Below are 16,514 nucleotides of genomic sequence, written 5' to 3'. Positions count from 1 at the left end.
TCTGTTGATATTTTAATTTTTCAGATAATGTAGTTTAGGTAATATACAACACTGGTTGCAATGAAAAAAGTTTATACACAGATTTGAAGGCCTCCCTAATCATATATCAATTTCTGACCAATGCCCTTATTGAGCATCAATTACGTGGTTATTCCTATGAAATAACTAAGGTATTATATTTAATCTCTGCAATAATACACTGAAAGGGATGTATTAGCAAGATAGGTATTAAAAGCAGACATTACATATTCTTCATTGCAGACTTTCTCTTTCTGGGGACCATGACATGCTGCCTTCCATGAAGAACACTTTCAATAATCCTCACACCAGAAACAACAAAGTCGGCTCTGGCATAAGTTCGGCCAGAATTCCTGGGCCCTGCTGTGCAGGGAGTCTCGTGAGGAAGGACAGAATCACTTCTCAGTCTCCAGGCCCACCTGGTTCTTGGCACCTCTGCTGAGAGTTGCACAGTCCCCCAGTGAATTTTAAATGTACTGTTTTGAGTGTGAGGTGGACATCTGTCTTAGAGGAACAGGATTATTAGCATGTCATTCCGCAGATGCCGCTGAATAATTGTTGGATGACCTTTATTGGTGTTCACTTCATTTTGTCCACATTGGAGCTGCTAAGACACAGCACTGTAACACATTATCCTGGGCCTTATAAAGCAAAACCATGTATTGCATGTAGCAGTTGAGTGAGTTGAAATTGGTTATGTTTTTGACTAGAAAAATGGGAATGTTAATGTACCTTATAACTATATACAAAGAAGTGGCTTGTGAAGGATGCAAGGGAGATTGGCAAGATTAAGTGAGAAAGAAGGCCTTTCCCATGAAGGCAGTTGACACTCTAAAGGAACATCTACATTTGTGGACTTGCAGGGAAATAAGACTTGAGAATAAAGTCTGTCAGTTAGTGAAGTTTCACAATAAACAATGGCAGTGTTTGTGCCCTAATAATTTTGTGGCAAACAGAAATGGTAGAAATCAGTGAAACAATAGGATGAACTGGGCATCTGGAGACATGGGTTTTCAGATCCTTATCTGCCTGGTTTCCTCTGTGGGTAGCTCTCCTCACTTATATGGACTTAATTTCTGTACAGGTGAAAAAAAATTCCAAACAGGTGAATAGTCTTTGATTTTACCTGTGAGCATTGATCTACAATGAAAGGTCAGAGGTTTTAAATTAGGTTTTAATGATTTTGCCTCTTGAATGAATCACAGAAATGAGGATATATAAAAAAAGGGTCAAGGAGAGAGAATTCTTCACTGTTGTTGAATAAACATCACATATAAGTAGGCTATTTGAGATGTTTCACAAATAACATTTTAGGGTTTATGATATAGTATTCTTGAAATTGTGACTCTGAAAGGGTATTTTGGTATTATTTACTGTTAGTCTTACCATTCCTTTGAGTTGGTTTCTTCCCAGTTTTGTTAAAAATTTCAAACCAAATCTGTTTTGGTCTGTGACGAACATTATGATCTAGGGGAGAATAAAGAAACCTCTTGTTTCAAAATGAAACTGGTAGAATGTGGCTCCTTAACTCTGATTTTGCTATTCCAGTTATTTTCAGAGGCATTATAAAATTATTAAGCTATTAAAAATCCAGTAATATTCTGGTTAATAATAAACTTTCCAGTCTGACTATTAGCAGTTATTATGAGAGCCTGGCGACAGGACTTTGGTGTGACTAACCCCACTGATGCCATCTTCTGGGTTCCTGCAGCAAACTCTTACAAGTCACACTGTTAGTGGTAAGGTCTTTCTAGCACACCTAGGAATAACGGAGTCCCAGGTAGAGCTGTGTAATTTAAGATTTTTTTCCCCATGGTATAAAATTATGATGAGGTTCCATGTGAAAGTCGTATTAGTTTTCTTGTTAAATGGCAACGCTTTTAAAATTATTTTTCCTAAGACCTTTATAGATTTTGAACATTTCAAAGCTTAGTTTTTTCTTTTCTGTGAAGTATCTCAATAAACGCCCTAGCATTAAAGATATAACTTAACTATACTTAATTACTGGTACTTCCTTTTAATATCACAGCATCAGCTCTTGTGCCCCTTTGTGGTCTTGGTTCTCAGACATTCTCAATATTATTTAAAGCTGTTTTTGTTTATTTAGAAGCATTCATTTTATGCTTTGCTATAATTATTATATTTAATGATTTTTGTCATTATTCTATTTACTAATTTCATCTGCTATAAAAACCTATACACTAAAAGAGCAATGGAGAGAAAGCATTTATTCCAGGAGACATTAGTATTGGGATTAATAATTTTTAAAGAATCAATCACTGGGATGGTGCTTAGCACATAGTAGGTGCTCAGTTAATCCTCATATAAGTGAATGCTGTATTTTGAAATAATACATGGTACAAGCATAATAAGCATCATACCTGTGGAAACAACCTAACTGGGTAGGAACCAGGCAGCAGAAGAGCTTGAGATCATCACTTTTATTTAGAGCCACGTCTTAATGAATTCTAATGAATGATTGCAGGGAGATACAGCACAACAGAAGACTTCCTCTGTTCCACAAAACAAATCAATAGTACTAAAAACTCACCTGAAATGGACTCCTCCTATACTTTATCCCGTCTTTGCCTTTAGAATAGCAATGATTTTTGCTTTCAAGTGAGGAGAGTCACTTAAGAGATGTCATTTAAAAGACTATTTAGAGGGTCACCAGCTTCCTATGATTCAATGAGTTTCCTAACACCACCGCAGCGTATACACAGTGGAGTAGATTTCCTAAAGGAGATGGCTTTAGTGCATCTTATTAAATGGGTCACTTTTTATAAAGGAAATGCAGTGTTAAATACAGACATGAAACTTAATTTGGCAAGAGATATGTGCATGCATAAGTTAGCATTGCCTTTAATTAATGCTGTTGAATTGTAAGATGGTATAGAGAATGAATGCTTTCTCTATGGATAATAAAATTCAGCTTCTAACCAAGCAGGCTTAGTGAGAGCCACCAGGGAGAGCATGTGGTTCACAGAGCTTGGGTCAGGCTTCAGCCCCTTCTCAGCAGTGACTATCGGGACCTCCACTCCTGCTGTCCCACAGTGACATCAAGTGGGTCAGATGGTGTTGATCGCAAGTAAGTGATGCCACCTGTTAGTGACTTTGCATTAAGTAACTTGAGTTTACTGTGAGAAAATAACTTCAGAAATTTTAATATGGAATAAACGGTGTAATTCTATAGTTGCAGCCTTTCCTTACTTGAAACTTGAAGGCAACAGATAGAGTGAGTTTTATGTGAAGAGTTAGGCTTTGTGTATGGGGCTGGGTTTTTTCTAGACTGCCTAACTCCCAGACATGGTTGCGGATTTGGGCATAGGCACATTGGATAGGATACATTACATATATGTATACATTCCTTGAGTTGTCACCAATCTGAGTCAATAAAGTCAGCATTATGAGGGTGGCCTTCTCCTGGGTTGTCTCTCCTGGCCTCCGCCTGTTGTTCCAGTCTCCTCTGGGGCTGCTCTGCCCCTCAGTTACTATGTCATAGTCATCCTGACCTTCTAGCCCACTGAAGGACCTTTGTACCTGCTCGTCTACGTTCCTGGAACCCTTTGCTCTCAGCTCCTTTCAGGCTGCAGTTTGGCTTTCCCCCCGTCACCATCCTCACCATTTTGAAGGCAACATAAGACATTCTCTCATTAAAGTTACCAGGAATTATCTTAACAACTGAATCTAATAAGCCATTTTAATATCTTATTTTCTAGCACTTGCTCCTTCAGATCTATTCCTTGGTTTCTTTGAGACCCATGCTCCTGGTTCTCTTACTCCTCAGCCTTTTATTTCAGACTTAGGTCTTGTCCTCTGCCCAGCCTTTTCACCTCAGTGGCTCCTAGTCACCTAAACTCCACCAAGGCTTGAAGGAAACTTAGTTCCCCTTCAGCTTTACCTCTCCTCATATTTCATATCTGTTAACAATATTTCCATTCATCTCTCATTCAAGCTAGAAATCTAGGAGTTGTCCTAGACTGGGTCAAGAACTTCTGATTTTCCCTCCTATTTCTTGATACCTTCAGACTTTTCTCTATCACTTTTATTAGTAATCTACCTCAGGCCATCCCCCATCTTTCCCTTAATTCTACCGTACTCAACTACTGTACCATCTTCAGTTCTCTCCATATCAAATCCTTGAGTGCACATCCAAAGTAATCTATTTAACATTAAAGTCAGACGATATCAATTTCTTTCTTTTTTTTTTTAACATTTTTTATTGATTTATAATCATTTTACAATGTTGTGTCAAATTCCAGTGTTCAGCACAATTTTTCAGTTATTCATGGACATATACACACTCATTGTCACATTTTTTTCTCTGTGAGTTATCATAACATTTTGTGTATATTTCCCTGTGCTATACAGTGTAGTCTATTCTACAATTTTGAAATCCCAGTCTATCCCTTCCCACCCTCCACCCCCCTGGTAACCACAAGTCTGTATTCTCTGTCTGTGAGTCTATTTCTGTCCTTCATTTACGCTTTGTTTTTGTTTGTTTGTTTGTTTTTGTTTTTTAGATTCCACATATGAGCGATCTCATATGGTATTTTTCTTTCTCTTTCTGGCTTACTTCACTTAGAATGACATTCTCCAGGAGCATCCATGTTGCTGCAAATGGCATTATGTTGTCGGTTTTTATGGCTGAGTAGTATTCCATTGTATAAATATACCACAGCTTCTTTATCCAGTCACCTGTTGATGGACATTTAGGCTATTTCCATGTTTTGGCTATTGTAAATAGTGCTGCTATGAACATTGGGGTGCAGGTGTCATCCTGAAGTAGATTTCCTTCTGGATACAAGCCCAGGAGTGGGATTCCTGGGTCATATGGTAAGTCTATTCCTAGTCTTTTGAGGAATCTCCACACTGTTCTCCATAGTGGCTGCACCAAACTGCATTCCCACCAGCAGTGTAGGAGGGTTCCCCTTTCTCCATAGCCTCTCCGCATTTGTCATTTGTGGATTTTTGAATGACGGCCATTCTGACTGGTGTGAGGTGATACCTCATTGTAGTTTTGATTTGCATTTCTCTGATAATTAGTGATATTGAGCATTTTTTCATGTGCCTTTTGATCATTTGTATGTCTTCCTTGGAGAATTGCTTGTTTAGGTCTTCTGCCCATTTTTGGATTGGGTTGTTTATTTTTTTCTTATTGAGTCATATGAGCTGCTTATATATTCTGGAGATCAAGCCTTTGTCGGTTTCACTTGCAAAAATTTTCTCCCATTCCATAGGTTTTCTTCTTGTTTTATTTCTGGTTTCCTTTGCTGTGCAGAAGCTTGTAAGTTTCATTAGGTCCCATTTGTTTATTCTTGCTTTTATTTCTTCTAGGAGAAAATTTTTGAAATGTATGTCAGATAATGTTTTGCCTATGTTTTCCTCTAGGAGGTTTATTGTATCTTGTCTTATGTTTAAGTCTTTAATCCATTTTGAGTTGGTTTTTGTATATGGTGTAAGGGAGTGTTCTAGCTTCATTCTTTTACATGCTGCTGTCCAGTTTTCCCAACACCATTTGCTGAAGAGACTGTCTTTATTCCAATGTATATTCTTGCCTCCTTTGTCAAAGATGAGTTGAGCAAAAGTTTGTGGGTTCATTTCTGGGCTCTCTATTCTGTTCCATTGGTCTATATGTCTGTTTTGGTACCAATACCATGCTGTCTTGATGACTGTAGCTCTATAGTATTGTCTGAAGTCTGGAAGAGTTATTCCTCCAGCCTCTTTCTTTCTCTTCAGTAATGCTTTGGCAATTCTAGGTCTTTGATGGCTCCATATGAATTTTATTACGATTTTTTCTAGTTCTGTGAAATATGTCCTGGGTAATTGGGTAGGGATTGCATTAAATCTGTAGATTGCCTTGGGCAGTGTGACCATTTTAACAATATTGATTCTTCCAATCCAAGAGCATGGAATATCTTTCCATTTTTAAAGTCTTCTTTAATTTCCTTCATCAATGGTTTATAGTTTCTGTGTATAATTCTTTCACCTCCTTGGTTAGATTTATTCCCAGATATTTTATTACTTTGGGTGCTATTTTAAAGGGGATTGTTTCTTTACTTTCTTCTTCTGTTGATTTATCATTAGTGTAAAGAAATGCAACTGACTTCTGAACGTTAATTTTGTAACCTGCTACCTTGCTGAATTCTTCAATCAGCTCTAGTAGCTTTTGTGTGGACCTCTTAGGGTTTTCTATATATAGTAACATGTCATCAGCATATAATGACACTTTTACCTCTTCTTTTCCAATTTGGATCCCTTTTATTTCTTTCTCTTGCCTGACTGCTGTGGCTAGGACTTCCAGGACTATGTTGAATAGGAGTGGTGATAGTGGGCATCCTTGTCTTGTCCCAGATTTTAGTGGAAGCTTTTGAGTTTTTCACCGTTGAGTACTATGCTGGCTGTAGGTTTGTCATATATAGCTTTTATTATGTTGAGATATGTTCCCTCTATACCCACTTTGGCGAGAGTTTTTATCATAAATGGGTGTTGAATTTTATCAAATGCTTTTTCTGCATCGGTTGAGATGATCATGTGGTTTTTGTCCTTTCTCTTGTTGATGTGATGTATTACACTGATTGATTTGCGTATGTTGAACCAGCCTTGTGTCCCTGGGATGAACCCCACTTGGTCATGATGTATAATCTTTTTTATGTGTTGTTGGATTCTATTTGCTAAAATTTTGGTGAGGATTTTGGCGTCTATGTTCATCAGTGATATTGGCCTATAATTCTCTTTTTTTGTAGTGTCTTTGCCTGGTTTTGGTATCAGGGTGATGGTGGCTGCATAGAATGAGTTTGGGAGTAATCCCTCCTTTTCAGTCGTCTGGAAGAGTTTGAGAAGGACTGGTATGAGTTCTTCTTTGTATGTTTGGTAGAATTCCCCGGTGAAGCCATCCGGTCCTGGACTTTATTTGTAGGGAGGTTTTTAATTGCTATTTCTATTTCCTTTCTAGTGATCGGATCGTTCAAGTGTTCAGATTCTTCTTGATTCAGTTTTGGTGGACAGTATGTTTCCAGAAACTTGTCCATCTCCTCTAGGTTATCCAGTTTGGTTCCATATAGTTTTTCATAATATTCTCGTATGATATTCTGTATTTCTATTTTGTTTGTTGTAATTTCTCCATTTTCCTTTCTTATTTTGCTAATTTGTGATCTCTCTTTTTTCTTCTTTGTGAGTTTGGCCAGAGGTTTGTCGATTTTATTTACTTTTTCAAAAAACCAGCTTTTGGTTTGGTTGATTTTTTCTATGGTCTTGTTAATCTCTATTGTATTTAATTCCTCTCTGATCTTTATTATTTCCTTCCTTCTGCTGCTTTTTGGGGCTTTTTGTTCTTCTTTTTCTAATTCATTCAGGTGGTGGGTTAAATTGTTTATTTGAGATTGTTCTTCTTTTTTGAGGAAGGCCTGTATTGCTATAAACTTCCCTCTTAGCACTGCCTTTGCTGTGTCATATAGGTTTTGAGTGGTTGTGCTTTCATTATCATTTTTTAATTTCAGCTTTGATTTCCTCATTGATCCATTGTTTTTTCAATAACATATTGTTTAATCTCCATGCTTTCCTTTTTTTCTCGTTTGTTTCTCTGTTGTTGATTTCCAGTTTCATGGCATTGTGGTCAGTAAAGATGCTTGAGATAATTTCTATCTTCTTAAAATTGTTGAGGTTTCTTTTGTGCCCAAGTACATGATCGATCCTGGAAAATGTTCCATGTGCACTTGAAAAGAATGTATATCCTATTTTTGGGGGGTGTAATGCTCTGAAAATATCCACCAAATCTAGTTTTTCTATTGTAGTATTTAATTTCTCTGTTGCCTTGTTTATTTTCTGTCTGGAAGATCTGCCTAGTGATGTTAATGCAGTGTTAAAATCTCCAACTATGATTGTATTCCCATCAATATCCCCCTTCATCTCTGTTAGTAATTCTTGTATGTACTTAGGTGCTCCTATATTGGGTGCATATGTATTAACGAGTGTAATATCCTCATCTTGTATCACTCCTTTAATCATTATAAAATGTCCTTCTTTATCTTTCTTTATGGCCTTTGTTTTAAAGTCTATTTTGTCTGAAATCAGTACTGCAACACCTGCTTTTTTGGCTTTTCCATTTGCATGGAATACCCTTTTCCATCCTTTCACTCTCAATCTATATGTGTCCTTCTCCCTAAAGTGGGTCTCTTGTATGCAGCATATTGAAGGTTATTGCTTTATTATCCAGTCTGCCACTCTGTGTCTTTTGGCTGGAGCATTTAGTCCATTAACATTTACAGTAATTAATGATAGATGTGTGTTTATTGCCATTTTGAACTTATCTTTGCAGTTGACTTGGTATATCCTCTTTGTTCCTTTCTTCTTCCTTTTGTGGTTTGGTAATTTTCCTTTGTATTATCATGGATTTTATTTAATTTTTGTGACTCCTTTGTAAATTTTTGGCTTGTGGTTACCCTTTTTTGTAAATCTATCAACCCATTACTATAACTGTTTTTATTAAACTGATAGTAACATGATCTCAAACCCATCCTACTGTTAAAAAAAGTTAAAAAAGAAAGAAAAAAATGTTCTATATTTCCCTGCCTCCCTCTCCCACTCTCAGTGATTTGTATGTCTTCTTTTATAATTTCATGTTTACTTTATTTGTAATTCATGAGTTATCACCTTTCCAGTTGTGTGTTTCTCATTTCTGTAGCATCCTGCTGCTTTTCTATTTAGAATGGCCCTTTCAATATTTCTTTTAGCATGGGTTTAGTGTTGCTAAACTCCTGCAGCTTTTTTTTGTCTGTGAAACTATTTCTCCTTCTATCCTCAAGGATAGCCTTGCTGGATAAAGGATCATAGGCTGCATCTTTTTTTCATTCAGGGCTTTGAATATATCTTGCCACTCCCTTCTGGCCTGTAGTGTTTGTGTAGAGAAATCAGCTGAGAGCCTTATGGGCGGTCCCTTGTAACTTACTCTTTGCTTTTCTCTTGCTGCCTTTAGAATAATTTCTTTATCCTTGACTCTGGCCATCTTGATTATGATATGTCTTGGTGTGGGTCTATTTGGGTTCTTCCTGTTTGGGACCCTCTGAGCTTCCTGTACTTGGATATCTGATTCCTTCTTTAAGTTTGGGAAGTTTTCAGTCATGATTTCTTCAAAAACCTTTTCAATCCCCTTTGATCTTTCTTCTCCTTCTGGGACCCCTATTATGCGAAGATTGGGACGCTTTATATTATCCCATAGGTCCCTTATGCTATTTTCATTATTTTTTATTTGCTTCTCTTGTAGTTCTTCTGAATGGGTGCTTTCTATTGCCCTGTCTTCTAGATCACTAATTCGTTCCTCTGCATTATCTAGTCGGCTTTGCACAGCTATTAGATCATTCCTCATCTCTGTCAATGAGTTTACCCATTCTACTTGGCTCTTCTTTATAGCTTCAATTTCATTTATGACATATTTTATATCTCTAAACAGTATCTCTTTTAATTCCTTCAGCAATTCGATCACTCCTTTTTTGAAATCTTGATCTAGTAGGCTATCGATGTCTATTTCATTGATCTTTCTTTCAGGGGATTTCTCTTGTTCTTTTAATTGGGAAAGGTTTTTCTGCTTCTTCATCTTGCTCATACCTCTTTGGCACTGTGGTTTGTGGAGTATCAGTTGTTTATTTTGGTCCTTAAGGATTTTATCTATCTGATGCCTATTTAGGAATAGAACTTAGGAAAAAAAGAAAAAAAAGAGAGAGAGAGAAAGAATTTTAAAAGAAGGGAGAAAGAGGGTTTGAAAACAGTGTATAATGAATAATAGAAGGGTGAGTTGAAGCAGAGTATTAATCGGGTTTAAAAGGTTGACCTTTTTAAAAGGTCCTTTTAAAACCTTTACAAAAAAAGGGGGGGGGGATGAATAGATGTATTTGAAACCTGTGTCTAATCAATAGCAGGACATCAAAACCCAAGAGAAATAGAAATGAATTAAGAAGTAAAGATTAAGAGAGTAATAAAAAATAGAACAGGTAAAAACAGATTTAAAAAATGGGGGGGGGGGGGGTGTTTGTCGGTGTTCTCCTGGAGTCTGTGTGCTTTTAATGTGAAGTCTTTCTGTCTTCGTCCTGTTTTGGAAGCTCAGCTTGCTGTTTTCAGAGGCCCTCCGTTGGCGCCCTCTTCTGTGCTGCTCCCAGCACCTGTCGGCAAGCAGATCGCGCCTCCTCCTAACACTGGGTCAGGTGCAGCTCTCTGCTGTGGGCGGGCGGGTCGCTGCCCCTCCGGATGCCGCAGTCAGATGTTGCAGACTGGCCAGGTAGGAGGGTGGGTCGTACCCTCTCCCAGCACCTCGGTCAGGGGCTGTGTTCCTGCCCGAAAGGCGCGGGGGGGGGGGGGGGGGGGCGGGGGGCGCTCTCCCTCTACCTGCGCTGCCGGTAGTTCCGTTCTCTGTGCGGCTGCGCGCTCCGCCCTGGTCGGCGCTCCGCGGGTGGGCTCGGGGAAGACCGAGGGACAGCCCTGTCCCTGCTCCGAGCCAAAACCCAGCTCCTTGTTTGTCTTTGTGGAGCAAGTTCTCTGAGGGACCAGGATGGAAGGATCCTATCTGTCCCGGGCTGCAGGCCAGTCTCAGTCTGGCCTTTGAGGCTGCTAAGCCCTTCGGTGCGGATGCAGGTTTCGCCTCCACCCCCGCCTGAGTGCTAAGCGCGGAGGAAATGGCGGCTGTGCCTGAGCCCTGCCTCTCTTCCCCCGAAAACTTTCCGCGGGTTTTCAGAGATGGGGGTGTGCACCCTTCCCCCGAGAGCACATCAACCTTGCTGTTTTATGGAGGGCCCAGGTTGTTCTGCCCTGTGCACCCACAGCCACGGCGCGCAGCCCCTTGCGTTCCCCCGGGGCTGCCTCCGTGCAGCCACTTCCGTCCTCCGCCTGGCTTGTGCAGCCTGGCCCTGCCCGCCACTGCCGGCTCGCGTCTCAGGCTGGGTGTCGGGGGGACGCTCTGTGCCCGTTAAACTTAGTTCTGTTAGTCAAGGGCTCCTCTGTACAGATCCGAGCCTCAGAGGCTCCCCCTCCGTCCCGCTGGCCTCTCAGTTGGAGAGGGGAGACCCATCGAGCGAGCGCCAGTCCTCCTTTGCTGCTCCCTCCCTGCGGGACCCGTCCCGCGCTGCTTTGCCTTTTGTTCTTTCTTTTTTCCTTTTCTCCTACCAGATTTTTGGCGTCTTTATCTTTTGAAGAGGGCGATGTTCTGTCGGAGTTCCACAGGTGCTCTGGTTGGCTGAGTGGGTCTGTAGATGTGGGTCTTGGTGTATTTGTGGGAGAGGGTGACCTGCGAGCGTCCTTCTACTCCGCCATCTTCTCTTGTCGGTATCAATTTCTTTAAAACTCTAAAATGTGCCACTCCTTCACATGAAGTAGGTACCTATTATTGTTTGTTGAATGAATGAACAAAGAATGGAGACCAGAGGACTCTCAATATTCAACATTGGGGCTCATTTGAATCCCAAATTATTTATATTGTCTACAGTCCTTGGAAAATTTCATATATCAACTAAACCTTTTATTTCTGAATTTTGCTTGGAAATTCATAAAACTGGAATGAATATCATTAGTATAAAGTTGTAGCTCATAAGTTGTCTATACGAACAAGATAGGCTCCCTATGATGAAAATGAGATTTATGTGCCTATATATATTTTTTTTGTCTTTTAGTTATAATCTATTAAATTCTTATGTGAAGACTTCCTTAAGATAACTCTTCAAAAATAAATGTTTTCCCCCTATACTAAAAAGAAAAAGTAAATGTCACTTCAGTGTATTGGCATTTATGTAGGTGGATTATGAAACAAAGATTCCATCTGGTCACAGTTTGACAACCGATGTTTTGATTGATATTCTTTAAGTTTTTGTAAATTTGTTGTTTTACCAACAAATCAACTTAGAACTGTCCACCTAAAAGTAACCCCCCCATCCCAAATAGGAGTATGTGACAATACAATTAGATGTTTAAGCATGTTTGTCAGATCAGAACTGGGGAAATATGGGTATTTTTCCTTTACTCTGAAATTTTTGTACAAAGCTTTAGTATGCCTTTCTTTTGTGGTAAAATGTATATAACATAAAGTTTACCATCTTAATGATTTTTAAATGTACAGTTCCATGGAGTTAGGTATGTTTACATTTTTGTGCTGCTTTTTTCTTTAAAGTACTTTTTTCCCAAAATTATTATATTGAAACAATTCATTATTTAGACCCAAAGCTGCCCTTGCATTGAATAAGCAGAGTTCTTTCTGGGGTTTATCAGTGTGTTCTGATGAAAAATGATTTTGTCTGTTGAGTTATGTTAAGGAACTTGCAGCATATCCAGCCTTGTTGGGCTCAGAGAGCAAATGTCAATGGGAACTTGTGGAAACAAGTTTATTAGTTTGATTTATGTGAACAGTTTTCCCAATCTGAGCTTAATAAAACATGTTTAGGGTGCTATAAAGTTTTTACTGTTGTGTGGGAATCTCATGTACTCATGACTGGTATCCTATTCCTAGTAGTGGGTAAGCAACAATGTTGTAGAAAATAATGAAAAATTAAAAAAAAAACTAGACCAACATTTGTCCATTTTCCTTAGTATTTTGAAATTATTCTAAGATTGGACATCAACTCTTACATTATGAGATTAGATAGAAATTATCTTTATGATATGACTATATTAGAAACAGTGTTCATAGGCAAATCAATGTCTTGTTTGATAGAAGACTAAAACATGTTTCTATTGCTTTGCTAGTTTATGAGCCTCTTCTTGATTCTAATGATTAAATCTTTTTTATATGAAGTATTGATTAAGAAGACAGTAGATCCAAAAGGTAAAGTATTATGTGGAAATGTTCAGAGACTATATAAACGTAGTTTGGTTTAGTTATTATTTAACTTGTTTAAATTTAATCCCTTTTTGTGAAATGACAATTTGAAAACTTAAACATAAAATGTTAGGATATAGAGAGAATTGAGCTCAATGCCTGACTAAGTTTTGGACCCCACTAGAATATAAGGCTAAGCTTTAATTTAGGGGATAGAGGCATTACAGTGTGCTGTTTATCCAAATAAATTCAAACTTTTTTTTTGGTCAGCTGTTCTAGGAGAAACTCTGAGGGGAGTTGGTACTTTAGTCTCTTCCCTTCATTCTAGAGTCAGGAAATGTATCTTTGAAGTAAATGTCAAGTTCTCATACTGTACAATAATCTTTGTATAATATGTCCTTACAGTCATTGGAGTTATATAGATAACTGCAATGGATTTGCCCATATCTCATCATCAATTTTTTGTATTTATCAACAGGAAGATCTACAACTAGTACTTCAGCTTTTCTCAGTTGGGGCTACCCCCGTCTCTGTATCAGAACGATTCTCTTTCCCCACCACCAATCTGCCAAGATCTTCTTCAGGGAACTACAGAGGGTGTGCAGCTCAGCAAAGAGGCCAGGGTGGTGAAGAAGATCAGGAGATTTGGAATCACTCATCTTCCTGTCCACTCTAACACAGTTTCCAGCTCCCCTCCTCCCAGCTTTTCAGAGCTAATGCATAGCATGTCCATTGAAAGAACAGACCTAGAGAAATATCAGAGTCCTGAAACTTTTCCAGCATATTTTGAATATAAATAATCTTGGCTCTTGTCAACTGTAGACAAGCTAATTGTTCACATGTGCTATGACCTTTTTTTTTTTTTTTGGCTCTTTTGAGGGCTTATAATAACTTTGGATTTTGTCTTCTGTGAGATGACAACTTAAGATCATATCTTTTCCACTAGTTCCAAGTTTTAAGCCATTTTAATAATTAGTAAATTCAAGGGAAGAAATAGGCATTTTGAGGCAGGTGGATTCTTTTGTGGGGTAAGATATAAAACATCTGTCTCTTGAAGACTTATCTAAGTAGGAGAGAAAGTCTTGATTTAAGGAAATATCACCACAAAGAAGAGAGGCTCATAAAGGACCGCTATCCTGACAGCAGTAGTTTTGTTCTCATAAACAGGGGCTCAGGTCTGGAGTGGCTCACTAGACCACGAAGAGGGGGGTATGATAGCATGTGTGGTACAGGAACCTTACACATGCTTTAAGAGGAACACCGATTTCCCATTTAAGCTTTGTTAGGAACCATTAGTGGTTTTATAACTCTGTTGACAATAATCTTATTTGGAGCATGATCTGTTTATATAAAAATAACTTTTAATGTGAAAGCTCTCATTAGCTTAAAAGTCTAGTGAAATGGTATCTTTAAAATCTGAGTCACAGTCTCATTTGCCATCACAATTCACAGTTTCCTTCAGTATTTTACTTGGTAGATTAATCCCATCTCAGCAGTGCCATTAGGTGCCTGCCTTGATGGTGTGGAAAAATACACACAGACATCTGATATTTCTGAGCATGTAGGCTGTGACGAATTTAAATGTGTTTAATAGTGCATCTGCATATAAATAACTGAAGATTTATGGTTGTTTTTTAACTTAAGGATGAGGAAATTGACCACTGTGGGATAATTAAAAATAACAACTCTCTGGAAAAGCAGGAGCTAAGTTCTTAAATGCCAAGGCACCAAGAAGCGCTATCCTCTAATCTAAATTGAGTAATTTATATCTTTGTCACTTGAAGATCAGATATATGAGTTAATGAATCATCCCACCACCATCCCATAACTAAAGCAAATTTTGTTTCTTTTTCGCAGGCAAGGTTTTAGTCAATTGAATAATAAATCATCCTGCCCTTTTCTGAATCACAGGCTAGAGAGGCTCTTACAGGCAAGACCACGACTGAATAAGGCCCTAAAAGAGAGATTCTATCTTGTTCTAAAAGAATGCCAATGAAGGAGACGGCCTAGGCTACTTTGGCTACGTTTTTCAGTGCTTAAAAAAGTAATATCATATGGCATTTAAAAAACATTTTTGGTTTATCACTGCAGATTTGCCTTAAATGCTCAGAAGTCAGGAGTGAATCAACTTCTGCGTAACCCCCAGTATCCTGGCCAGTGCCTCCTGATGGTCCTACAGTGACCAGTTGCACGAGGAAGTGTTTCTCTCCCTTCAAAAAGAATAACCTTATAAGCACTTACAGCTTAAATAAAATATTCATGAACATTTGTTCTTTTGAGTCTCATGGTAACACTCTATTATACATAATGATTATTGGTTCCCACTTAAAAGCAGAAATTAAGATTGAGAGGCTAAGTGACTTATCCAAGGTCATATATCTAGGGAGTGGAATAAATACCAATTTGAGGCTAGTTATTTCTGCCATAAGGACAATGGCTGTCTATACTTGGCTGCCTCTTTGATATGCTTTATAAAATTGGGCACTGTCAACATGGATTAAGGTACTTTGGGGAAATGTGTTCCTGGGAACAGTATATGAATTGATCATGTGTTTGGGAGCATTGTTAATTTGAGTCTGTGGTCTGAATAGAGGAACGTATAAAGAAAAATCCAGTCTTAAGTGGCATTGGTCAGGTATTCAGTGTAAAGGAATTGAGAGTGACAGACATAGTGGAAGGTCCAGGACTAAGATGAAATAGATCATCTTATAATTATGAGTATTCAAAAAAAAAAAATAAAGGCAACCTATGTTAATGTAATAATAATAAAAAAGAATATTCAGAGGACTGGACATGAAATTTAGGAAAGACAATAGGTGAGAAGGCCTAGACACACCCAAGAAGGAAATAGCCACAAGAAATAATTAGCCTGCTTAAAATGCACTAATCTGCACAGATGAAGTTTGGTGTCCCGTTGGCACTGTTCAGGGACTGGTGAAATGGGCTGAGGAGACTAGAATTCTGTGAGACTAAGATTCAAAGACACTTACAGAAACGGGTGCAAGGCAAGGTGCAGATGCTCCCTGTGACATCTTATGGAAAAAGGCTTTGAGATTTAATTTACGTTGGAAGAACCTCAACAGTTAGTGGAGCCATTCACATTTCTGTTTAGTTCTCAGCAGTGACTGCAAACAGCATTATACTGAAAAGCAGATGTGAAGTCTCAATATTCATTTAAATTGTTTACCTCAGTCTGAAAATTTGCTCAGGTGAGAGTCATTTGTCTATTGCCAGCTCTCAATGTGACTTTCAAGATGCCTTTACTCTTCAAAATAGTTTGAGGAAAAAAAGTGATTTTTCAGTTACTCTATATTGTAAGCCTTTTTTGATGTAGTGTACATTAAGGTAAAAATCTTTTATTTGAAATAGAAGTATAGAACCTAAACTGTTGCAAAGTGTAAATGAGGAACACTTTTAAAGAAATCCAGCTTTTTGTTTTCATGTATCTATAGGACTTGAGCTAGGTTATCAAAGTACCAATAGGTAGAGGTTCTTAGCTAATCTGATTTAATGAACAAATAAGAGTGATTTGCAGTTAATTTAATACTTGATTGTATTTCAGAGAGCACACAGGCATTGGAAAAATAAGTTTTTTCTCAACCGAATAATATAAATTTTCTCAGCAATTTCTCTTTTCCGCAACAGTGCAAAGGCAAATTTTAGGCTAGCTCCTGTCCCAATCATCATCATATCTGAATGGAGT

At 38.2% G+C, this 16,514-nt stretch overlaps 1 protein-coding gene across 1 annotated transcript in view; it reads left to right on the top strand.

The window, feature by feature from the left end:
* Positions 1-16,514, top strand: part of PLCL1 (phospholipase C like 1 (inactive)) — a 294,860-nt gene that overhangs the window by 216,980 nt on the left and 61,366 nt on the right. The gene's annotated exons all lie outside the window — the stretch shown is intronic.

This window comes from Camelus dromedarius, chromosome 4 (genome assembly GCF_036321535.1).
Source record: "Camelus dromedarius isolate mCamDro1 chromosome 4, mCamDro1.pat, whole genome shotgun sequence".
NCBI lineage: Eukaryota > Metazoa > Chordata > Mammalia > Artiodactyla > Camelidae > Camelus > Camelus dromedarius.
Note: the sequence above shows the minus strand (reverse complement) of the source record. Positions and strands in the feature narration are given on the sequence as shown.